This window comes from Lepisma saccharinum, chromosome 28 (assembly GCF_977018435.1).
Source record: "Lepisma saccharinum chromosome 28, izLepSacc3.1, whole genome shotgun sequence".
Taxonomy (NCBI): Eukaryota; Metazoa; Arthropoda; class Insecta; order Zygentoma; family Lepismatidae; genus Lepisma; species Lepisma saccharinum.
Window position 1 is genome coordinate 32260552 of NC_139256.1, and position 26413 is coordinate 32286964.

At 39.1% G+C, this 26413-nt stretch overlaps 1 protein-coding gene across 2 annotated transcripts in view; it reads right to left on the reverse strand.

The window, feature by feature from the left end:
* Nucleotides 1–26413, reverse strand: part of Unc-76 (fasciculation and elongation protein Unc-76) — a 528078-nt gene that overhangs the window by 460140 nt on the left and 41525 nt on the right. The window lies entirely within an intron of this gene.

The following is a 26413-nucleotide window of genomic DNA, read 5'->3' on the forward strand; positions in this document are numbered from 1 at the left end:
GAGGGTAGTGTTTAAAGCAGGGGCACACGAACGCGAAGGTCGATAGTGTTACAAATAAATTAACCTGTGGCAGTTCGTGCGATTTCTGCACCGGGTTAAGAAAGAAATATCTACTTCCGACGGATATTTTTGTGGAATTTAAGGTTGAATGTACTGCTTCACCGTGTGGCGGTCAGCAACATGGAGAGATAGGATCAAAACTCTGGCAATATTTTTCCTCTTGGAGATCGAAAGGCTAAAATTTCCCTTTTCTTCACGGAATATTCCGTGTCTTCCCCTTTCGCCGAATGGTCCAGAGGCGTATTATGTCAGTTTCGGCGAAAGTGGAATTCCCGTTTCGCCGAAGGGATAAAAATTTCCCTCTGCTGGGGAATTTCATGTGTAAACAAGCAGAAAACTTATTGACATGTTACATGTTACATGTGGATCTATAGAAAACATTAAGATAGATTAGATTCAATGAAACTTTAAAAGATGTGATGTAGATTGGAAAAAGAAGAGACGTATCAATCTGTACATAAAAAAATGAGTTAGACTGAGAATAGGAGAAGAAATGACAGAGGGAAATGAAATGCTGGAAGACATCGAGAAAAGGAATAGATATTGATTGGGACACTGGCTAAGAAGGAACTAACTGCTAAAAGACTAACTGCAAGAATAACTACAACTTAAGATTCCCTTTCATCAGCCAATGAAATTGTGCAATGAGTTTAAGGCTCCATTGAAATTATTTTTCATTTCAGTCCCTGAAATTTCCCAACGGAGGGAAAATTCCCTCCCTTAAAAATATTCGGCGAAACGGGAATTCCCTTTTTCTGCCGAAAATTTTGCTTAGGTCAGATATTTGTCTCTGGGGCATTCGGCGAAACGGGAGTAAATCGAAATTCCTTCGTTCTATAGGTGACTTTCAAATGACGCCATAGCACGTGCCGCCCTGTTCGCGGTCCAACTTGTAAACAGATTGGGAAAATAAGTACCCGTGCATTGCATTTACAGAGATTTTCCTTACTGCAAAATGCACAGTCGTTGTAGTTGTGTGTGCGATGTCTATAACATTGAGTGCAATCGAAAACAATGCCGTCTGGAAATAGCACTAGTACTTCTTGATGCGTAGAAACTCTGGGGCAATTGATAGAAATACTTGTAGATACGGTGAAAATGTAGTTATATTTTGGTGTTAATTTGCATGAAATTTGAACTAAAGAAACGAAAAAAGAACATAAATATTTGTCCAAAGGTTGAAATACCACAATAAATATATATGGAACATTCCATGTCAAATTCTCAATTCTTGAAATTAAATGAAATGCTGTAACTTTTTGATTGTATTGTTTCAATCGTTATGTGTACGATATAAAACCAATTAAAGTTATCATAGGGACTCGTTTGAAAGTACTAAATTTCATGCAAATGTGTAGCATATCTTGACGCCACTTCTCACAAACCAATGACGCATCATTACCATTAATGGTCCAACCTGTACGGTTTACACCTTGGGAAATCTTTAGAGAGAGAAATATCAAGATATTTTTTTTTGTCGTGGAGAAAAAATGGCGAGCGAAAAACCACAGTCGAAAAAGAAAAACGAAAAAGCAAGAAGCATTCAGGGCACTCTAACGAATTGAACCAGGTACCCTCGAGACGAGAAGATCCCTTCGTGATCAATTTTCCAAGCGACGTGGCCGTGGGCTAGAGCGTGGTTAGGTCTTGGTCTTCGCGCTTTTCGGGTACGGCATAAGAAATTCTTCTCCTTCCCCCCTCGGGTGCCCGAATAAAGGTGAAAAAGAGGGGGGGGAGATCCAGGGAATCCTACGTCTCAGAAGCGACGATTTTTAGAATTCTGGGAAGATATTCTGGATGTGAAAGTGTAACCCCACAAGCAGGTCAAGGACAAGCCGACATACCTTAGGAAATTCAACAACAAAAGTGATACATCGTGAAATTTGGCATTCCTTCATCGCAATTAAAGACATACTTCAATTACGATAAACTGTAGATCCAGTCACTGTTAACCTCTTTGTGCATAAAGTGGATTTGCAACAAAACTCAAACTCAGTTGAGAAACATTATCAGTATTCTGGGTAACAGTTCGTTATATCGGAGACACATTACAATCGGATATTTTGTGTTTCTCATGGTTCGTACTTACGAATTGTGTAATGCGGAACATAGTTGAAGGTGCCATTATGCTTTTTACACGAAAATAACATCGATTTTTCACATTACGAGTAATTTTTTTGGCGCCTTTCTTCCGTTGCGGAACATACAATATGGCGCGCAAAGCTGTGGATCATCGCGCGTCGTGCTTGTGTTTTGTCGATTTGGAGTGGGTATGCAGTGTTTCAACCTTCTTAACCGAAAAAATACCTAGTTTCGTGTTCATTATGTCATCACAAACCATTGACGGATTGCCCCCAAAACATTCACGATAGCCCCACAAACCATTGACGGATAGCACCAAAAAATATTCACGATAGCCCCACGAACCATTGACGGATAACCCCAAGAACCATTCACGATAGCTCCAAAAACCATTCACGATAGCGACAAAAACCATACACGATAGCCCCAAAAAACATTCACGATAGCCCCACGGACCATTTCCAGCAAGGTTAGGTTAGGTAAGCATAGTTAAAAGAAAGAAAAAAAAATCTCTGAAAAAAAGGCGTTTGGAAACACTGGCGAGACCGCGTGACTTTCGACGCTCGCGCCATCTGCAGGTACATAATGGAAACAACGGCATAATGTTGTCGCTTTACAGAAAATGCAAGTTCCTTACATAAAAAGTGACTATTTCTTGTTCTGCAGCATTCTATGGTGAGATTTTCAGTTTCCGCGAAAGAAAAATACCTCGAAGAACTTCGACAATGCTACAGAAAGCGACTTCAGTGAGTAGTTTCTCCTGTAAATTTCAAGAAAAGTGTCTCCGATATAACGAACTGTTACCATATTCTGTAACAAATCATTATGGACAAGTGTTCTTTTGGCACAACCCTCCTCACTCTTACCCTCGCCAGTCGGCCTTCCCCTACTCCTCACACTCCATCACCCTCATTTTACAACTCCACCATCGACCCCACACAATCTCACCGTCACGGCTCAAGGTACAACTACCGTCATGGTTCGCCCTCACAAAGAGCATGAGGGTGAGATCTGCCCTCATGAGAGTCTCTATTTGGAGATACAGTCCCGTTCAAAAAAATTGCTAAGTCCAGCGCTTCTCGAAATTACGTTGACAGCTCTGCGATAAGGAAGTTCCCCGAAAAACTCGATCTGCCAATCAGAGTGGTGTTGGCTTCGGAGAAGTAAAAGGCGTGACTCACAGTCTTGTTCACAGGAAAATCAACCAACGCAGGGTTAACAAACGTTGATATAAAGTCGGAATTGGTGAAATATTGTATTTCTGCTGATTCGTCTTAGTGTAACAAAATTTACTAAATGGGGACGTCATATCAACGTTTGGTAAAACTGCAATGGTTGAACAAGACTGTGAGTCACTCCTTTTTCTTCTCCGAAGCCAACGTCACTCTGATTGGCCGAGCAAGTCTCTCGCAGGACTTCCCTGTTGCAGAGCTGCCAACATAATTTAGAGACACGCTGGACTTACCCAAATTTCGTGCGACATTTTTCTTGAACGGGACTGTACCACTTCTGCACATGGCCATAACTCCCCGATTTCTCATTCAAACCGGTTCCGCAGATAAACAAGCTCTATCCGCCATGCCCGAGCCATATCTTCGGGATAGTGCCGGTCGAATTTATGTTTAAGTACTGTTTGGTCTGCCCTAAGCAAACAACAGTCTCCAGCAATCGTGACTGATGTTGACTCAGATCTGATCTAATGGATGTAGAACATTTGCTCTGCGGCGAAGAAGATGAAAAAGCAGAGGATGCAAAGCTATCCAAAAGTAGCTTTCCCTTCTTTGATGTTTATCTTGACCTCGAGCAGCACTCTCGGACAAAAACAGGAGACGAAGCATGGGGATGCAATTTTCTCTAAATTTAGCTTTGATAACGGAAAACCGTCAGGGAGCAGAAAAGCCAGGTTGCCAGTGACTGGAAAGTTTCCACCGCAGGAGTAAGGAAAGTTACTACCAAAGAAGGCAACTTTTTTTTTAAGAAAAATAACGGAGAAGACAACCAGAAATGTTTGAATGAGGAATGAAAAATTTGTACGTGGCCGCTTCCAAACATTTTATAGCCTACCTGTCGCCTCACGGGTTGATTGTATATTTGATATAGATAGAGATAGATTGATAGTGAATTCAGGTAGAGGAAGTGTACCAAATGTGAGCCCCCTTTTTGTTTTTGGGGCATATCAAAGAAACCATGAACCCAAAATAAACGGCACTAAAGCCTGAAATAGTATGTTGTGTACTTTTTTAGTATGCCTCCTCCCATAGTGAGAAAAAATGGTTTCATTATGAAAATCTTATTTTTTCGAATAGATGCAATTTTGAAGATTGAAAAAAAAAGTCTTATATTTAGTGCAATTAAAGCAGCAACAGCATATATTATAGTGATAAGCTTAAATATGATAAATGAAAGGTTGTGGAAAAAAGTAAAAAGTTTTCTGAAATGTTAAACAGAGAGAATTACAAGCTTTCTTCAAAATCATCGATTTCTTTCTAATGGAATCTATATGATCCTCTTTTCTTGATTACAAATTCTTAATTTCTCTCTTGTTCTCGTCATATAGGATAGGTTCCTATAAGATTGATTGATTGATTTAGTTTATTTTACTTCGAGTTTTGTGCCTCTTGGCTAATTTGCGAAGATGGGGATGAGTGATGAAATGATGAAATTGATGAATGGACATTCACAAACAACCAAGCCCGAACGAGATTCGAACCCGGGGCCAGAGGGTCCGGCTTGTCCTCAAAGAGTACGCATTGAACAGTACCCAAAGAGTTCGCATGTGTACACTTCGCAACATCTTATTTGACCGCCCCAAAAGAATTCTAAGTCCCGAAATCGTAAACTTAGCAACATTGCACTTCCGCTCCAGGTGAGAGTAGCCAACTTTGAGTAGGTCCTTCCACTAGACGATAAACGCTGCGGTAATAGGTTTTCAATTTAACACTTTCCATGAACTTAGAAACTATAAACCGCTATTATAATACACAATCAAACAGATATAATAAATTGGAAAAAGAACCTTGTATGATATTTACGATTCTGCTTGCTCGACTTGAAATTTGGGGGGTTTGAAACACTGAATAGAGTTTTTCTCCACCTGGAGGAAATTGCCATCAAGTTTGTGCAGAAAGAAGCAAATTTGTGAGGAGTTTATGCGACATTTTATTTACAATACCTTGCATAATATCGAACAGTTCTCAAAAACATACATTTTACACGACTTGTCGAGAAAATGTGCTTGAAACACAGGAAGGTGGGAGTCTTCATAAACGTCAACATGTTTTTAAGGGTATAACGTCATTAAGTTAACGTAGAGCAGTTGGTTAGGCGCTGCTGTCTTTAATTTTCATCAAGCGTGAAAGGTCGCGGGTTCAAATCCCACCCTCTCCTCTTTCTTTTTTTCTTTTTTGTTTGCTGAACAGATACCGTTGATATTAGAATATTTAAAAAATGAATCCGATTCACACTTGAGGGACGTCCCTTCTGCACATATTTCCCCTTAGAAGTTGGAGATTTCCAGGATTTAAAGTTAAAACTTTTCTTTTTAATTATTTTTCATATGCTGTGTTAACACACACATCATGATTAATTCACAAATCACATATATGTATTCAGGATGCAAAATGTAATGTTATTTAAGTTATGTATTTTTGTTCTTCACTGACACCTAAAATATTGATTATTTGATTTCGATATATTAAAAAAAGATATACAGTTATGTTGAGCTGTGATGTAGTGCAGTACTGTAACGAAGGAGAGCGTTTAATGAGTTCAAATTGCTAAGATTGGTAATTTTATATCTGTTCCTTCGTAATGACTGTTGTCAATCCTCTGACCACCATCTTACCATGCGTCTAAAACTAATAGTAAATCGCTTATTAACATAAATAAATTGATATTGCGACGAAGGCCGATTCGATAAGAAACTACTAATAAGTATTTATATAGTGAGTGACAAACAAAAAATTCAAAACCTCACAATGATCGTTAATACCTCACTGCTTTGTATCTAAAATGTTTGTCCTCTTTGAACAGAAAGTACGAGTGTCAGATATAACAAACTTTCCCACTAACTTTGCAATATTCGATACCACCATCACAGACTTAGCTCTATGTAACTTGATTCTGCGCATTCCACGTGACTTCCTCCTATCATCGAAATAACTTTCTCTTACTATTTCCTTTCCTCTCCTGAAATACAGAGACCAATGTCAACTTCTTAACACGGTGGATAAACTTTACACCCAACGATATAATCCTGAAAAAATCCTGCCTAGATGGAGAATCGATCCTACGACCTCCCTCGTAAGAATCAAGCCCGCTACCTCTTCTCCAGGTAGCTCATGTTAAAATTTGCTACCAGTTTGAAGAAACCAATGCACATATAATGTCATATCTATAATTTCCTCGTGGCAATTTTCATGAGGAAACGAATTCAGATAAAATCGAGAAACGCTGAAAGGGAAAAATGATGAACATGTCTATTGATGTTTTGTCATATTTTGTAAATTGTGTAAAAATTCCGTGTTTTGAACAACCAAACGTTTAGTTACGAAGTATTTTGTTGTTTGTTTAAAGTCGGAACAGGAGAGCGAAAAGGAGTCATTTAAACCAGACTCCGTTTGACAAGAAACTTCAGCTTTTTTCCAAAGACTGTATGAAAAGAGAGAGGAACGTATGAAATATAAAATATGTGTGAAATTAAAACAATGGAAATTTTGAAAGATAATACTAACGAACTTCAAACTATGAAAAACATATTTTCGTGGTAGAAAACTCCAAGTCATTTTCGAAATATGAACTTGATGTTTTTATGTATTATGAAGTGGAGATATGGGACGATACGATCCCTCAGCAAGAGAATTTTAAGTAAGCTACCTCCAACTTTTTCAATGGTCATAATTGCTAATTAGGGTTCGGAAGTTGATGAAAAATCAACTTTTTTTCTGACCCTTAAAAACAATGCTAAACCTGATATCATGTCCGTTTCCCTTCAGTTAGAGCCGGAAAACACTTTCTATTTTACATTTTTTTTTGCATTTTCGGCCTTTTTTGGCTTTTAGTTTATTTGTCAGTATTTTAACAGTTTTTGTTGCATTTTTACTTATTCTTGAGGTTTATTTTTCTCCTCCCCTGTTGTTTCGTGCATTTTAAATTCATTTACTAATAAAACTTACATATTTAGATTTCTTGACATGGTCCTTTTAGCAAATTCACCATGAATCGAAAATACGGTCAATGGAAAATCATAATAAGATGTATTATTCTTAACTGAAATGTTTGGCAATGGATTAAAATACTTTGTGTGAAGATCTACTTTGAGGTTCTTTTTCTGGACCCTATTATCGCTTTAATCTGTAGTTTTAAAGTAAAACTAGTCTCAATATTGAATGCAATTACACTCTGGTATACGCGAAGCAGAACTATATTTTCGGATGCTGGCCGACTACAGTATCATAGAAGGCCCACTCTGAAAGGAGATGAATTGGTTGATTTGGTGTTTTAAGTCAACTTTATGCATAGTAAGGCTAATCGGGACTGGACCTACAGTTTAAAGTGGAATCCGAACCGAGTGGATAAAATAACGTGAACCATGTGGTGTAGGGAGATCGTTTGCTTATGGAATGGAAGGTCATGGGTTCAAACCTACTTCTTTGCGAAATCTTTTTCGGGAAGTAAACGGCTTTGGACGAGAATGCTTATCTACGTTTCCTGGATATTTCCGTTGATATTTATGCGATTTATGTCCTGCATTTCCGGATGCAGAAAGTTAACATGTAACTTCTTAATATGTGTTAACTTATAACAGCTGAATGAAACTAAAAGTATTTCCTAAAATCCTGCCAATCACTGAAAGATTAAAAACATTAGTAGAAGCATTACTTGAGGCATGCACAGTGGCGACGATTATGGAGTGTGGAGGGGCAGATGACCCAGCACTATGCTAAACATTATCTACCAAGGGAAAGAAACTGTCCTTGCCCTCCCCCTCCCCCACCTTGCCCCATCAGTTTTGTAACCCAATCGCCGCCACTGAGCATGCATTGCATAAATATTTACAGTAATATCATATAATATTACATTACGTTATTAGAACACTTCGTACTCGGTAAATAGAATGGAAAAAATAATAAGGAAAGGGTGGGATTTGAACCTACGATGTTTCGATCTTGACGAAAACAGAAAGAAAAGAAAGTGCTATTATCTAACCAACTACTCCAGGAGATTGGTAACAGAAAGATTAGTAAAACACGTTAATCTCAGTTGAAGCAACATTGTGCCGGAGTTTCGAACCATTTTTCGCCAAGAACCTAGGAAAAGACACACTTTGCAGAATCGTTTGGTGTTGTGCAAGGTATCTTTACTAAACATTTCGAATAAAATCATCATAAATTTGCCTTCTTGCATTCAAATGTGACCGCAATTCTTTCCAGGTGGATGAGAACCTGTTCAGTGTTTCACAATGCACATACATTTTCCTATTTTCAAATTCAGAACGAAGAATCTTGAAATATTTTCAACATTCGTATTTCTACTTAACATTTCTCTTGTCTACTCATATATTTTATTACTGCTTTAGGGTATCTTTACTTTATGGAGTGTGAAAGAATGAAAAAAAAATCACGAGCGTTTTCATTCAGGAAGAAGAAATGTTGCAAAGTTGGCTACTCTTAGTTGGCTCTGAAGCGCTATGCTGCCAAATTTACGAATTCCGGACTTTGAAATTTTTCAGGGCGGTCAAATAAGATGTTGAGAAGTGTACTCTTGAGGGACAGGGCAGTTTCCTTGAATCTGTGATATTTTTTAAAAGATGTCTGAGGTCACAATTTCTCAATAATTTACTGTTAAATTAGAGGAATTTACATAGATTGAATCACAATTAAATTGAAGTACAGTATCCTATGTGCATAAATTCATACATAAAAGACCAACTTTGTGACACTAGTCATTATTTCATCTACAGGAAAGATGTCAGGCTACAAAAGGAAAACAAACTGTAAATTGGTGTTCACGAAAAAAGTATTGAATGAGTGGTACAGGCGATTACAACTGGGAGAAAGCAAAAGGAATATTGCCGCATCGCTGAGAGTAAATGAGTGCACATGAAGGCTGTAAGTCCGTTTTCCTACAAAAATTTCATTTTCATAAAAAATCTTTGGCATATTACAAAAAAATTAACTATCCTATTCCTTTCCAATCATGGAGGCCTATTTCGTCTTTCCTTGTAGGCCTAGGCCATATGTCTTGATTAGTTTATGGGAATATAATAGTCTCTCATCCGAAATAAGATTTAAACTTCGAATTTGATGAATGGAGCTTCTAGGTCTGCTATCAATCACGCAGGCTAACTGGCACTAGCTACTCTCCTCATTAGATACGCTCACAAATGTAGCTATTCACAGGACATTTCTATTGTAACTCAAAATTTATTATCTTCTTTGCATTATTACAGGGGACTGTTTCAGTTTCCCTTGGCAGACTGAAACCTATCTTAAGAGGAGACGAGGAAAAGCTGTTAGCACAACATGTGAGAGATTTGGATGCAAGATTTTACGGTCTCACTAGAAAGCAGCTGATGAAACTGGCCTATGAATTCGCTGAAAGTAACCAGATTACTCATAATTTGAACAGAACGAGAATTGGGTATATGGGTTTTGTAAGAGAAACAACTTCTGTCTACGGAGACCAGAATGTATAGCATGGGAAGAGCTGCTGGGTTTAACAGAGTGCAGTGTAAAAGATCTTTTGACAATTTGAAGGCCGCGATGGAAGATAAGAAATTTGCGTCTCGTCGTAAATTCAATATGGATGAAAGTGGACTGTCAACAGTTCCTAATCAAATTCCTAAAGTGGTATCAGTGAGCAAAGTGGTATCTGGTGAAAGGGGACAAAACATTACAATTGCATGTTGCATGTCATCTACGTTCCCCCTGCCATGATCTTTCCTGGGAAGAGACTTAGGATGGAAATGTACAAAGAAGCACCCGAAGGAACTCTACCTCTCATTTCAGACTCAGGATACATGACAACTGACCCTTTCATACAATGGCTGCAACACTTTATAAAGTTCGTGAAGCCAAGCGAACAAATAAAGTTTTGCTGATTGTTGACAACCACGTTTCGCATTGTAGCATAGGTGCTATATTATTGTGCAGAGAAAATTTCGTCACTTTCCTATCACTTCCACCGCACGCCAGTCACATGCTGCAACCTGTTGATAGAGATTTCTTTGAACACCTTAAAAAAGCATTTGCTATTGAATGTGACAAGTGGATTGCAAACAATCCTGGACGCTGTATTACTGTGAAATGTCGTACCTCTTTTGTTGTTCATATGAACGAATTGCAACAATTGGAAAGGCGAAAGTAGCATTTCAGTGTACAGGAATACACCCATACAACCCTGACATTTTCACAGACGAAGATTTTCTACCTGCAGCAGGAACAAACCGACCAGCTGTGACAGTGCACCAGGAGGAAACCTGTCAGTGCTCAGATATTCCAATTCAGCCTCATGAGGATGATGTTCAGCATCCGAGGAATTCCAATGCTAGTGCAGTGTCTGAAAGTACAGACTGTCGAACTGACAATGGCAGCAACAGACAGTCAGAAGTTGACCTACGACTATCTCCTTCTGAATTGTTCCCCCTGCCCAAAACCAAGCATGAGTTGAAGCGCAGTAGATGCGGAAAGAAATCAGAAATAATGACATCATCAACGTATCGAACAACATTGGAGTGTGTGCATCATCCCAAAGTACGGAGCCAAGTAAATGAGGCAAGTAGAGCGCTTGAAATTTGATGCTGCTGTACCTTCCACATCTACAGACTTTCAAGAAGTTGTCAACTGCCCAGAGTGCCACGAAATCTACGAGGAAGCAATTACAGAAGACTGGATTCAATGTGGAGGTTGCGAGCAATGGTGGCATGAAGCTTGCTCTTCATATGAAGGATAGGGTGCCTTTCAGTGTGGCATGTAGTTAGAGGTTTTATTTCCTTCATCTCCACGACACTTTCAAGTGCGTACTTTTAGAGAACGTGTTGCGTACTCTTGAATTTCTAGTCCCCTAAGAGTACTATTTTGCATCAATTTAAAAAGATAATTGTATATCGTATATTTTGTTTCCATTCATTTTATTTTTAGTTCCATACGAAAGTAAAGATACTACTTATGATGTAGGAGCAGCTGTTTTGTGTTTCTGTTTGTTTACGTTCCCGTAATATGACTTTAAACACTAAGTGCGTACTCTTATGGGAACCTACCCTATTCTCTTGGAACCTGTTCCAGAATTCCATGATTAGAATGTGGGCGAAAACGCATTCTGTGCTTGTTGCACAACAACACAAGGGGCCCACTTTAGGACAACTAGGGGTTATTTCTTCATGACAAATAGTTATCATGTATTCCCATCCATTACTTAAAATTGCATACAAAGGTAGCTACTATTCTTAGGATAAAATATATAGAAGAGTTGACGCATTTGCCTCTCAGATGACCGAAGTACAGCAATTGAACGTGGCACAAAATCACTCACGAGCTGATTGGAGACCAACACATGCAGCAATCAACATGGGCGCAAGCACTGCATGTGGAAATAACGTGAACTACCAACTCCATGTATTTCCGCCATGCTACGGCATCATCAAAGCAGAAATGCAGGGTGCCCGCTTTAAGGACGGGGCCAGCGGTTGGTACATTTCCTCTAGCAGTGGTAGTGATGGTGTGGAAGAAATAATAATAACAGAAGTAGTGGTTGTAGTAGTGGGAGAAGTAAAATTAGTAGTAGTGTCGGTGGTAATAGTTGTGTTAGTAGTGGTCGTTGTAATAGTAGTGTGAGTGTTGTAGTAATGGTGGTGATAGTATAGTAGATGGTAGTAATAGTAGTGGTTGTGGCGGCGTTAGTAATAATAATATTAATAATTATTATAAGTGATGAGCACGATTTGACAACCAGATACGAATGTCAAAATAGGAGATACAAAATTACCACCACCACCAATAATAATAATAATAATAGTAGTTGTAAGAGTGGTAGTAGATGTAGTATTGGCGGTGGTAGTAATAACAGTAGTGGAGGTGTTGCTAGTAGTGGTGGGCTTGCTAGTGTTCGTATATTTTACAAGGCTCTTGGCTCTTCTGTCGGCTCTCCCCGATGGCGTGGTGGTAACGTGTAGCCTTGTAGTCAAGGATTGCCGGATTCGAACCACAGGTGGAGATACATTGCCCAGTATTTCGGATTTCACTTTAAACTGAAGGTCCACTTCCGATTGACCTGTGCATAATGTGTTATGATTGTATATATCAGAGTTAAATGTATTAATAATTCTGTTATCGAAATGTAACACAACGTATGTCTTTAAAATAATAGGAATTTCGGCTCGTTGAAGCAATATATCCTAGACGTGATAATGTATTGTTTTTTCTTTGTTACGTGTAAACTCCGTACCAGCTAACTGTAGACCAGGCGAACGAGAACAAGTCTCTGCGCAAGTAGTGACGCGAGATGGCTCCACCAATGAACAGTGAGAGAAACGGGATTGCGTAATGGGCGACGGGAGTTACCCGATTTCCCTGTAAGCGTTGCAAACTTTTGAAAACGATAATACCGAACGCACATTGCAAACGGACCGTATTTTTGTCTCCAGGTTCGTACGATTGGTTTAAGAACTTCTTAGGGAAATATTAGGGATAAAACTGCAAGAGCGAAGTTTGACAAGCCGTGCGTTTAGCGTACGGACTAAGGCCTGGACCGTATGTTCGTACATGCCATGACATTTCCGTACGATTGGCAACGCTGCGCTTTCACCACTCGAATTCCCTCCTCCTCCTCCTCCTCTGCCGATATGCGCGGCCATGCTCTACAGTTAGCTGGGACAGGATATAGTAACAGATATTTTTACTGTTATTTTATGCTCCTTTTCTAAACGTCATGATAACAGCGACTATGTATACAAATGATGAACTTATAGAATAAATGATAATAAAAACACGCATAGATTCACTGGCTTCAAAGTTGATATATCTTCTCAAGTGTCACGCGTTAGTTCCATTCATTATCCCAGTAAAACTCCTTTGGAAAATCAATTTCCTGGCGAAGTAGTTTCAGAAATGCTTCATTCATTTAGCTGTGTACTTCTGCATACAAGACTCCAACATGCTTAAACCTGTGCAAGCCACGGACGAGTCCTGCTTAACTGATATCGTTGCATGTCAAAACCCCTTCCTTCATGCAGGATTTCCTCCTGCAGCTAATTTCAATCAGAATTCTTTCCTCCGTCCCTCCTCCATTTCCAGAACGCTGCAGCCCAAATAGAATGTCCAGGACCATTTCAATCAAAGTTAAACTAGTTTTGAGAACTGACAATAAAAAAATATGACTTTCGTGGCCAACTTGTGAATCACGAGTCATTTTTTTCTTCTTCAAGAAACTTCGCCGGATAAACTGAGTTTTTGTACTGATATAATCGATTCCAAGTTTGGCTTGATTTCTTCTATAGCCTTGTTAGATCAAAAAGGAGTTCCGATTCGATTTACAATGAGTAAACTAGGTGTAAGAAGTTCCCTAAAAGTCAACCTCACTTCTACTTATTGATTGATTGATTGATTTGGTGTTATAAGTCCATTTTATGAGATTGGACTACAGTTTCAAGTGGGATCCAAACCACTATGTGCCTCCACCGGGTATCGAACCCGGGACTCCTTGATTACAAGGCGACGACGCTACCACTGCGTCATCGGGGAGGCCCTCACTTCCACTTAGTACATCCCGGGAACTGCAATGTTGCCTGGCAACGAGGCTCTGGCGTCTGAACCTACAGCCGGAATAATCCTCTGTAGGACTGTGGGTTGTCCTGTGTTCCGTTCTTATATCTGCTGAATTACCCTTTTAGAGCCTCAACTCTAAACCTATACTCTATCCCCTGAATCTCTGGAGCTACCGAACGAAAGCAAGTCTCTTAACAAGTGACTCGATTAGGCTCGACCAATGAATGCGTGCGCAGAAACGGATTGCGTAGAGGGGATATCGACTGAAGCTACCAGCCGTTTACATCGGCTGTACTGCTTCGCTCCGCCCATTCGTTTTCCCCCATTCCGTACCGTTATGCGCGACCTTTGATAACTTGACGGTTTACTTAGATGAAAATGAAATACAGTTTGCTAACCATGTAAAATTACTAGGATTGATCATCGATGATAAATTAAATTGGGCATGTCATATTGACTATATCTGTGAAAAACTCACAAAATATCTTTATCTATTGAAAATCCTTTCACAATATAATATTATCGAAATCAGTATGAACCTATATTATGGTCTTATTTATCCTCACTTAGAATACTGTATTACAGCTTGGGGAGGGGCAGCTCACGGACATACAAAAAGCGTGTTCACACTACAGAAAAGGGTTGTTAGACTTATATGCAAAATACCATCCAGATCAAGATGCAGAATTGCCTTTCGCGAAAACAAAATTATGACTTTGTACTCGCTGTATGTTTATAAATCTATTATCTATGTACTTAATGACAAAACACAATTAAGAAATGGAGAAATTCATGGACATAATACAAGACAAAGACAAAACTTCCATATGCAGACCAACAGATTAACTCTGACAGACAGATCACCACACTCTACAGGTATAAAATTCCACAACCTTCCCCTTTGGCTAAAAAATATCACTCCCTTAAAGAAAAAATTGCAGCTAATCAAAAAATTCTTCACAGACAGGGCCCTGTATGAAGCAGCAGAAGCAGAAACTCAAAAAGTTTATGTGGTAACGTTTTAGTGCGCGCAATAGCCGCAGTGGCGCTGCTGCACTCGATTGTTTAAAAATGGAGATTCCAAACGAGCGTGCACAGGTTCATTCGAAAGGAGTCCACAGATGTCAGTAAGACAAGCAGTGAAGAACTGTGTGAACTGTCGACCGTTTCATACCAAGTTCTCTCGCTGCTCGTCTTATTGACGTCTGTGGACTCCTTTCGAATGACCTCCGCACATTTTCTACAACCTGTTCCTGGATTCTGGGTTTACCACCACAGTGTCCTTTCAAAACATTGCCGGTCGCCAAAAACTGATCACACCACTTCTTTATAGTCGTGAATGTCGAAGGATCCTTATTGTACACACGACGAAAGTATCGTTGCACTTGAATAAGTGATTTCGTTTCTGCACACCACCACACAACCTGTGCACGCTCGTTTGGAATCTCCATTTTCAAACAATCGAGTGCTGCAGCGCCACTACGGCTATTGCACTAAAACGTTACCACATAAACTTTTTGAGTTTCTGCTTCTTCCGGAATCACAGCTGTACAATTCAAAATGAAAAAGTTATAGACTTTCAAAATGTTGGAGTCTCATTGTGGACACGCTGTACTGTAATTGCTTGTATTTTACATATATCTGGACGACATCCATTCCCATGAAAAAATGGGTCAAAGATTAAAGATTAAATAAAGATTATGATTATTATGACCTTGCACTGGAGATTTGCCGGGATAGAGTAAAAGTAAAGAGATTTTAACACGTTCAGAGATCAGTTCTGGTCAGGGGCTTTGTTCTGCATAAAGTGACAGGTGTAAATCGTTCAAGTGCTAACGCAGAGCGCACATTTCGGTGCATCTACTCGTACAAGGGTTTGATCTCCGTTTTCTAGTACTCCGGATGGTAAACCTTCAGTAACATATTCGTTGAATATATTTCACATATACTTGTAGTTCTCTTGGCCCTTCGTGGAGATCTTGTCCAGCCCTGGTACTTTGTTAAGAACCGGATGGCTGTTGCTACTATACGCTGTAGGTTGCTATCCCATGCAGACTGTGTATTCTTAAACGTTTTCCTCCCATTTCCACATGACCATCGTAACGTCTCGTGTTGTTTGGGCTAAACCGCTGTTCTAATTTGTCTGTTACGGTATTTGTTTGCTGTTGAGGATGACGTAGTTATCCGTGTGGTCCAAGGGCTACTGGAGTGGTGTATTTCTGTGTTCTGTCGCTGGTACTCTTAACAGTCTGCCGAAATTATTTGTTTGGTGCCATGCATTCTTTCATTTTGCATCCAACTTGTGGGCTGGAATCTTTGAGATGTAGTCTCGAATACTTATGCGAACTGTGTCCCACGCATGTAGCAAATTTGATTGGGTTCTTTGACATTGAATTCGAGCCTCTCTCTTCAATAGACTCAGTCTGGCGGCCGGTTGTACTGTCCAGAAGGTATTGCTTCTATACCCTGTCTCAGCTAACTTTGGAGCAAGGCCGCCGTCATAGAAGCGAGGGAAGGCTGGTAACTGCTGTCGCTTTCCCCCTCTCCACGCAATTCCGTTCCTCTCACGTGTTCATTGGTGGAGCCGTCTCGCGTCACTACTTGCGCAGAGACTTGTTTTCGTTTGCCTGCTCCACAGTTAGCTGAGACAGAGTATACATAAACTTTGGGTAATTTTCTCAACTGCAGTATCTGTTTCTTCCAGTGCATGGATGTGATCACATAGTATCTATTCTTTCCTGCAGAATTGTTGCGTTCCCTATAGGTCTGTAGGAAAGTCTTCTTTATATACCTTCTCCCTAGTACCTCCCTTCCCTCTAGTATATCCGGGCCTCCCCGATGGTGCAGTGGTAGCGTCCTCGTAATCAAGGGGTCCCGGGTTCGATACCCGGTGGAGGCACATACTGGTTCGGATTCCACTTTAAACTGTAGAGGCGGCATCTCCTTTTCTCTCTTCAGTCGGCTACCTTCTTCTGAACTTATATACAGAAATCGCATAGTGTATTTGCATTATCACTACACTAACAGTTACATACATGAACTCTCTATTTACAGAGACTTGGTCTACACACCCGACACTATAAAACATATTTTCAATTTAATTTTACAGAGGGACATTCGGTATAGATCTTTCACTTACAGATACTTCCGCTACACAGCACTTTAAAAGCGCAGGCGAGACGTGAACTAGTTTTGCTATTTATTACTCACACGTAACCAAGTGTTAGGTAAGAATAATCAATATTTAATTATTGATAACAACTCGTTTGAATCAGTTTCCAAATCCAAGTACTTTAGGTGTAATACTAACAAATGATAATTATATTAAAGAGGAAATAAAAAGCAGGCTTAATTCAGGAAATACATGTTACTTTTCTCTTCATAAACGTTTATGTTCTTGCGTAAGGTCCAAGAAACAAAAAGTTAAAATATACAAAAAGGTAATTTTGCCTGTAGTAATATATGGATGTAAAACTTGGGCCCTTACATTAAATTAGGAATATAAATTACAAAGATTTGAAAATAAAATCCTTAGAAATATATTTGGGCTTAAAAGGGATGAGGAGACAGGTGAGTGGAGAAGGTTACATAATTTAGAACTCCATAATTTGTATCCATGTCCAGATATTATTGGAATAATTAAATCAAGAAAACTTAGGTGGGCAGGCCATGTGACGCATTCAGACATTTCGAGTTGGAAATTCTCCAGTTAGTAGCGGGTTTGCTTATTGTTAAACCCTACTCTCAACGAAATATTACCAAATACTGTCATATCAAAATGAAACATTTTGTAAATTTTACACCAGATATAAACGCTGCTAACGCACTTTTATATTTTATAATATGCTACACTTCATGCAAAATTTTCGCTTCAAAAAGATAACTATATATTTAACTTACTTTATAAATACAGATACTTATGTGCATAGTGCCATCTCTGTATCTATTATAGACTCAATAAAACTGACAATACAGAATATTTCATTTTTAATTCATGTGTATATACAAGTAAGACATTTTAGTTGAGTTCCAAATGGGGATATCTTACTTCCATCTGATGTTAATGTATTTTCAAAATTATTGATCTATATACCATGTATTTGATTTGTTTTATCACAATAAAAAAATACAGTGAAACCTCGCTAATTCGGACTAATGGGGAGATAAGTTGACCGGTTTAACGAAAGTCCGGATTAACTGAAATAACCTGAAAGAACAGTAGAAAGTGCATAAAAACTCCGTTTACAGCAACAAAACACGTTTATTATGGTATATTTAAAGGGCATATGCCTAAATACACTATACAGTACAGTAAAATGTAAATCAATATTGTACATACAATGCAGTAGTACGACGAATGCGATTGTTGATTTCTAGCCACATTCAAAACCTTGCATTCTGCTTGTTTTTCTCTTTTTGCCTTTTGCCTGTCCGGGTTAAGCGAAGTCCGGCTTATCGGGATCCGAATTAACGAGGTTTTACTGTATAGTCAATCTACACCCTGTTCCAAGCGAAGGAAAACAAGTCTCTGCGCAAGTTGTGACTCGAGACGGCTCCACCAATGAACACGTGAGAGGGAATGGGATTGCGTGGAGGGAGGAAAGCGATGCAGTTACCAGCCTTCGCAGCAGCGTGAACTGCTTCGCTTTGTCCACTCGATTTCCCCCTCTTCTCTGCCGCTATGCGCTGTCTTCCTCCAGAGACAGTGTATAGTTCTGTATATTACATGAAATATGTTCTCAGCTAAAAATAGTAAATAAATAAGGTTCAATTGTTTTTACTAATATGTTTTAGGCTCATAGCAATTGCACAATAAGTCTCCACGCATTATTCACATAATTTGATTTACACCTTTTAATTGAAATGAACTTCAACTAGTCCTGCAGTTATATTTGATCCGAACTACAATGCGTGTCCATCCAAGGATTCAAATCCCGATCCTTAATTTCTAAAAATTAATTTATATTGGATGGTAATGCGGATAGGCGTAATAGATGGCAGTAGTGTGCCTACTACCATGCTTCTGCTATCTGTCTTCCTGCCTCGTGATATTCATTACAATGGTATCAACTATAATTAGGAGAAATTAGGCAAATATCAAGTGTTTTACCAATGTATCTGAATATAAAATCGCTCAAGGATGTTCTGTTAAATACATGATGTACATACATAGTTGGGTATTTTTTAAATAATTGTGTTCAGTACTAGATGCTTGAATCATTTTCAGATGTTTAGTTTGAGTGAACTCATCCAAACGCTAAAACATGTCATATACAGTAGTAGGTTTGTCTTGAAAACTATGAAATTATTAAATATTTCAATAATACAATTTTGTGCATTTACACATTGCTACCAGAGAGAATCTTTACGAATAATCTATTCAGTACATAAATCCACTAATTGATTGACTGAGTTTGTGTTTTAAGTCCACTTTATGGACAGTAAGGCTAGGCAGATGAATTTATAATTTAAAGTGGGATTCGGACCACTTGCAATTCCACCTGGTATCGAACTCGGGATTTTAAGCCGACGACGTAGGTAGAAGAACGTGAGAAACTGCGTTTGCTTTCTGAACATTATTTCGGTTGTATGCTTTCGACTGTTGATTATTGCTCGCTTCTTTTATGCTTGTGATGACTTTTACAACTCGTAGCAACCCTTTCCAACTGGAACGCATACGCATTTCGCGAAATCTGCTTCCCCATCTGCGTTTCACTTACAAGCCGTCGCCCCTAAATTTCCACTGGACTCGTCCATTTGGCGCATGCGCACTTGAGTCGATGATCGCGACTAAGGCAGACGGACTCTACTACCGCATTCATAATGAGAAACGGCTGCTGATTAAATTGAGTCATGAGTTCCGTATGCACAGACAGAGGCCTGCACAAGACCTGGAGCAGACCCGTTCGCGAGACATCGCTCCTGAAATGCCATGCAACCTGCGCAACACCCTCGCTTGAGAAGCTTCTCTGACCACCTGCCCAGATCGTTCCTGGCAGGCATTGTAGACCCGCCGGGTACCCGCAGTCTTACGATACCTAGTAGGTCTCAGTTCGTTCTTTCCATCAACTGCAGGCCCCTCCCTCTGCATGACGTAGTTGCTTCGAGTAGAAACTGTACCGCGCCCACACCGTTCTGCGGTGTTGCCAACTGCAATAGATTTTCACTACTTAAAAAAGGGAACTCAAAGCTTCGTAATCCACATCACCAATGAAATGAGATTTACGAATGTTGCTACCCCCCCCCCCCCGACACACACATTGAAATAGGTTTTCCGTGGCACAGGATCCATAAGTATATGTCGTAAACAACCAATATACGTATATATAGTGATATAGGGCAGGACTGAAACATGTCACGTTCGACGCTGAGGTCGCGAGTCGAACAACACACTGTTCTACTGCGAACACCAGGGCCGTAGCCAGCCAGGGGCATTGCCGTTACCCTCGTTTGGGGAGGGGGGTTTCAAGTACTTGGATAAACGTGCCAACAACAACAATCACAATAATAGTAATAAAGTAGCATGAAAGGCATTATTATCCTCATAAATCACGCAAAAAGGGCACGCAAAGAGGGGGGTAGCAGTCCGTTCTCAAGTATTTGTGTTGAAACAGAGGATTAGAAATAATTTTTTTCAACACGTCAATTTCACATTAGTTAATAATGGAAAACAAGCACACAAACTGTTTTTGAAAGAAAGAAAGTGCATGATAAATGCATTCCGAATGTACAGTACATACATATGGCATGTAAAATTTCCATCTACAATATTTTCTTATCACATGGAGCGACGTATTGCATAATCAATTCTTCCAACTCGTAACAAACCAACATTGATAGCAAATAATATCACGGCCCGCTATAGCATTCTCTGTTTTAAAACTTTTCTCACTTAGATCGTTCGGCGCCCAGGACCGTCTCCCGCTACCACTTTGCTACGGCATTGAACTTGATGAGACTGTATAATATTTTATAACATATTTCTACTTTCGTAAAATTTGAAATCAAGGGGTTGCAATTACCCCTCCATTCCCCCCCCCCCCTTTTGCAGGTGCCGTTGGCCGTCTGGAATGAAAATGCAAGAAAAATATGAAAATTAATTCCATCTTGAGTACCCTTTAGCCCTGCTACTCTTAAATTCTGCTAGCCTGTTTTTTCTTGTACTTTAATGTTTGACCTCCACCCTGACCCCTCCGCTAGACTTAATTTCCGTCCAAGGTTGTGAGCAATGCACCCTGCCCCCTTTGGTTGCGCCACTGCGTGCCTGGTTAAGGCACCATGCAATGAAAAACAATTAGTTTTCAGTGAGGAGATTTTTGTTTGCTCGATCATTCATTTAGATAAATGAAGCTGTAATACTGCGTGCATTTCCTGGCAATAAGATAAAAACTGCTTACGCTGAACTGAAATTGCTAAGTATATAAATTCTCCTTGGAGGAGAGAGCTCCTCCTAGGACTTCGTAGGATTTAGGAGCTACGTAAGTAGGCAACACTGGCTGTAGCTGTCCACGTGGTGATGAAACACCTGGAGCGACACGCTGCCGGAGGGCTGTTTCCTTCCAGCAGGTTTTGCAGGCGCCCGGGTCTTGTTGAATGCCCAGTTACCTTGTAAGCGCAGAGCGCCTTGAAGACCAAGACGCAAGTCGACTCGTTGCCGTGGGCAGGCGAGCAGGTATACCTGTCCTCACGTGCAAGCGGGCAGTGGGTAGGTAAAAGGCAGACTATGCAGCCCTCTATGCACAGACTTGATCATAAAAGATGCTTAGAAGCAAAATATGTACATTATTAATCCTTACGCATCGCGCAATTCATAATACGTTTTACCAATACCTAGACATCTAAACATACTTAAAGCACGAGAAATATTATGAAGTTCCCTACTCGGAAAATAGAGAGAATAGAGTGATTTCTATAACGCAATTGAAAAGAGGAAAACTGATAATATCGATATGTTGTTTATGTCACAAGGTCATCAAGAAAACCCTATCACAACACTTGTTGAAGAATATTACACAACCTGTATAGTGCTTTAAATTTTGATTCTATTATGTATCACCAAGGGTATACCGAAGTAAACCACTGATTGGGATATAGCATGAACCCAAAAATAAACGTTTGTGAAGAAATATTGGGGAAATATGTCACTCAAAACGTGTCATATACAGTAGTAGGTTTGTCTTGAAAACCAAGAAATTATTAAATATTTCAATAATACAATTTTTTGCTCAAATATTCATTTACACATTGCTACCAGAGAGAATCTTTACGAATTAATCTATTCAGGACATAAATCCACTAATTGATTGACTGAGTTTGTGTTTTAAGTCCACTTTATGGACAGTATGGCTAGGCAGACTGATCTTATAATTTAAAGTGGGATTCGGACCACTTGCAATTCCACCTGGTATCGAACTCGGGATTTCAAGCCGACGACGTTACCACTACGCCATCGGGGAATCAAGCCAGTAACATGAACATATTGATAAAGGTATAAATTTGATCGTCTGGGTCATGGAAAACAAATTTGCAGGTAAACATGTAAGAATAGGGCGTGTTGAATTTTTCATCTTTAAAAATCCTGATTTGAGGGGTGTTAAAAAGTTGTGGTATGATTAGGTAATTTGAAATATATTTTGGTTACTTGTAAATATTTAGGTCTTGCTTGGTAAATATCTATGTTAAAAGTTCCTACTTTTTAACATTTTTTAATTTTTTCTGTCATTTAAACGTATGGGTTATTCCAAAATTTTCATGAAAACAGATGTTGATAAGTGCCTAAAATTGATTACAAGTTATTGTAGTTCTCTTATATATGTATTGTAGTTATCTGTACTATTAATATTTTGCTATAATTATGTTATATTTTGTACTATTAATGTTAATATTATACTCCTTTCTTTTTTCCAAGAGAGAATGAAGAATTTCCATTTTGAGAGTTGCAATCGGTGTCAATTGTGTCAATGACATTGTGGCTGTGGCGTGGCAGATATGTGATATCTTTTTTTGCTTTCTACAACCAGTGATAACTGCTTCACTATGACTACAAAGAAGAGAACAAGACAGGGAACATTAAAACATATGAGCCACCTTATTGGAAGTGGAAGATACATGTTGCCTTCTGAATTACCAACTTTGCGAGACGTACTAAGATATGGACTGTTGCTGAGAGAACAAAGTAGTGAGGATATGAGAAACTATGCAGCTGCCAGTGTTGCAAAAGACATTGCCTATATCCTAAAGTACTTGAAAAATGGGAACGAGCAAACTGTTCTTTTGTTTTCCCTTTTGTGAATTCAAGAGTTACAGTATTAGCAAAGATTCAGGAAATTTGGGAGCAAGCAAAAAACATATCTCTTTGAAGGGGCAAGTTAGATATTAAAGAAGCCTTTGCTTCAAAACTTGACAAGCTCTTTGACATTCTCAATTGCAAATGTGAAATCATTATGTGCTCTGAATTTGTCTGTGCTACAGATTGCACAAAAGAAGCTCACATTAATTGACAAGAAGATCCCAGTGAAAGAACTTGCTTTCATTAAAGGCCAGAGAAACAAGATTGGTTCTATTGGACCACACCAAATTGGTTTTCCAGATTTTCCAGAACATAACAGACTGATAAAGAAGCAAAAGCGAGGAGAAGTTGAGAGAACAAGACTTGCTGAATATAAACAGGAATGCTTGCACACTTCTTCACTTCCATCACATGAAGAATGTTCCTCTGTGGTTGGAAATGAGGAAGAAGAATCTGTTACAGAAGATGGAAGTGAATCAATTATGATTTAGCAGCTCCTTCAACTTCTAATGGAGAGAAACAGTACAATACATTAGATATACCTAATGTTGCTATGCAGAGCATCAGATACGGTGTTGGTCTTCGAGCCACAGCTGCAATTACCACCGCTGCATTTATTGATATCAGCTTTATCACTAAAGAAAACACGAAACTTGTTGTTGACCACAATAAAGTAAGGAGAGCGCAGGAGAAATTGATGTCATCATTAGACATTGAATTTGAAGAAATTTGTAAGAAGGTCAAATTGATTGCATATTTTTCGATGGTCGTTAAGATTCAACTAAAGTTATGCTGAAGGCTGAAAATTCAGAGGAGCAGTTTCCCAGTACTATGAAGGAACAACATTATTCAGTTTGTAGTGAGCCAGGTGGGAGATATCTTTATCACTTTACACCAGAGAAAAGCTCGAAGAATGAAAAACCAGCTGAAATAATTGCTGACAATTTACTTAATTTCATGAAAGAGAAAGGTATTGATAAAACAATACAATCAATTGGAGGTGATTCAACAAATATTAATACCGGCTGGGAAGGTGGAACCATGCATTGGGTAGAAGTCAAACTAGGCCGCAAACTTAACTGGCTAGTTTGTGCTCTTCACACCAACGAGTTACCTCCTCGCTATTTAATCACAGCCCTTGATGGGAAGACTTTGTCAAACAACAAGTGGACAGGTGACATTGGTAAAATGTTAGATGCAGCTACAGAGCTTGATATTAATCCTAAATTTCCAAACATTTCAATTGGAGTATCTGTTATTGAACTCAGTGACTGTATTGTGAAGGATCTGTCAACCGATCAAGCGTATGGATATAGAATTACACAGGACATAAGAGCAGGTAAACTTCCCAATAATCTGGCACTTCTTGAAATTGGACCAGTGAGCCATTCAAGGTGGCTTACAACAGCAAACAGACTTTGTCGCTTGTGGGTTTCCAAACATGGCCTAAAAGGCAAAAGCCTCGAGAATTTAAGACTGATTGTGGAATACATCGTTGGTGTGTACTATCCGTGTTGGTTCAATATCAAAGTAAAGCATTTGTGGATAGAAGGCCCACGTCATTTGTTTTTTCAATTGCAACAGCTTAGACTGCAAAACAAGGCTGCAGTAAATGCTGTTTTGCCGACTGTTAAGCGTTCAGCGTGGTATGCATTTAGTGAAACGTTAATTCAGACACTGCTGTGCTCAAATAATAGGGAAGAAAGGAGGGCTGGAATTCAAAAGATCATTGATTTGAGAGGTGGCAATGATGATACATTTGGAGATCTTTCAGTACGTCCAAGGAAGACACCTTCTATAACACCTCTGCTTCAAACTTATTGGAGTTGATAGACTGGTTTGATGGAGTTTATAAACCTCCATTAACATGCAAAATGACAGAAATAAAGGAATTTATTGACAAGCCAATGCAAGTTCCTCAGTGGCCTTGTCATGCTCAAGGGATTGAAAGATGTGTGAAACAAGTCACGGAGACTGCAGGAAAAGTGTATTCACAGGAAAAAAGTGAGGGCTACATCAGAGGCCAAGAAGCAGGTTATCGGCTTTTGTCAAGAAATGAATCAAAACGTGACTTGATGAAACTTGTTATTACTTCTAATGAATATTATTCTTTTTTTACTATAATTGGACGTTATAAGATAAAGTAATGATATGTTGTTACAGCTGGAAACAAAATTTATTTATATTTTCGCTTATATAAAATGATTAAAAACTTCGCTTTAAAATGCGAGTCTTGGGCTTTTTTTTTGGTGCATTTCAAACAAACCTCAATTTACCAAGCTATTCATCAACCAATCATAAAAATAATTGCTGATTTGGATTCCTCATGTCCAATAACATATTTTCAGAACCCCTCATTGAGCAAATTCGCAAAAGAAAATTTTCCGTCCTTAAATGACACGCCCTAATGTAAGAATAAACAAGCTGGAAATTTTTGGATACGCATTATTAACTTTTTCTGGAAGCTGCTTTAAAGATAATACGTATGTTCAAAGTGTAATTATGGTTATGACGCCAGGGATCATGGGTTCGAAACCTGACCTGGACATAGATGTTTGTGAGTGTCCGTTCATCAATTTCATCATGTCATCATTCATCCCCATCTTCGCAAATTAGCCAAAATTGGCAGAAAGAGCGAAGGAAAATAAAGGAAATCAATCAATCAAAGTGTAAGTATGGACGAACGTAATAAGAAGCGTTATAAATCATACCGTAAATCTTATTCGTATCGAAAGCTCTATTGCACTTGAAATACGTGATTTTTAAAATGTTATCAAACTATTGCGTTGAGACCCTTCACACCATTGTTACCTGGTTTTCTATAATCAGAAAGACGCACTCACTACCAAGGTTGATTGATTGATTGATTTGCTTTATTATACTTTGCTTTTTTCACTTTTGGCTAATCGCGAAGATGAGGATGAAAGATGATATGATGAAATGGATGAAGGGACAAACATATAGGGACGATACAACCCGAGACTCACATAGTATTATACTGGCTGTGAGTCGAGACGCCAGAGCCTCGCTAGTCTGCAAAATGCCGTCCAAGGTGTACTACGTGCAAGGGAGGTTGACATTTGGGTGTCTCAAGAAAAGGGTCACCCGTTACATAACACTGTGCAATTGTTATCACAACCCCGGGTGGACGCTAGATAGCGTACGGAATCGAAATCTTCTTCGCTCGAGCGAATAACGCTCGAATAGATAAAACGAGCGG